The following is a 939-nucleotide window of genomic DNA, read 5'->3' as shown; positions in this document are numbered from 1 at the left end:
TGTGTAAAGGTAAAGGTAAAGGTTCCCTTGCTCGAAAGCCAGTCGAATCCGACTCTAGGGTTGCGGTGCTCATCTCCGTTTCAAAGCCGAAGAGCCAGCGCTGTCCGAAGATGTTTCCGTGGTCATGTGGCCGGCATGACTAAACACCAAGGCGCACGGAACGCTGTTACCTTCCCACCGAAGCGGTACCTATTTATCTACTTGCAATTTCTTGCTTTCGAACTTAATAAATATTTGTATTTTTTATATATATATGGTTTAGTCTAAACAGTTGTTTTCAGGGTCAGCTCAAGTTGCTGGTTTTAACCCATGATCCGGGGGCTGCACACCCTTTCTTCCAGTATGATCCTGTTGCCAAATTCCTGGTAGTGGGCTGGAGAGGTGGGTTCACAGCTGATCTCCAGCTGACAGAGATCAGCTCACCTGGAGAAAACGGCCACTTTGGAAGGTGGACTCTATGGCCTTGTACTCCATTGAAGCCCCTCCCCTCCCCAAACCCCGCCCTCCTCAGGCTCCACCCCCCAAAATCTCCAGGTATTTTCCAGCCCAGAGCTGGTAGCCCTGTCCTGTGAAGCCCTGGGTTCAGAGGTCGATTAGGGGGGGATCGCGGGGGATCACAGTTCCCCCGGGTGAGGTGCGGGGGGCGGGGCACACGATGAAGCCCTGCCCCCTGCTTCCGGCCCTCATTCAGCCAGGAGGAGGCAGGAGAAGAGGGAGGGTAAGTTGCTTCCTCCCCGCCTCTCCCCACCCTTGCCTGCCTGGGGCCAGGGAGGGCCTTGGCGGGGCTTCCTTGCACTCCCGCCGGCCTTGCAGGTCCACCGCCGGGCCCCTGATGTCAGGGGGTGTGGCATATGCTAATGAGTTATGCTAATGAGTTCCCCTAGCTCTTTTTCTACGAAACGACCCCTGCCTGGGTTCCTCTTGGTTGGGTCTCCTCGC

This window comes from Gekko japonicus, unplaced genomic scaffold (genome assembly GCF_001447785.1).
Source record: "Gekko japonicus isolate JY-2015 unplaced genomic scaffold, Gekko_japonicus_V1.1 scaffold3719, whole genome shotgun sequence".
In the NCBI taxonomy this organism is placed as follows: Eukaryota; Metazoa; Chordata; class Lepidosauria; order Squamata; family Gekkonidae; genus Gekko; species Gekko japonicus.
The sequence above is the reverse complement of the archived record's forward strand: the minus strand, read 5'-3'. Positions refer to the sequence as shown.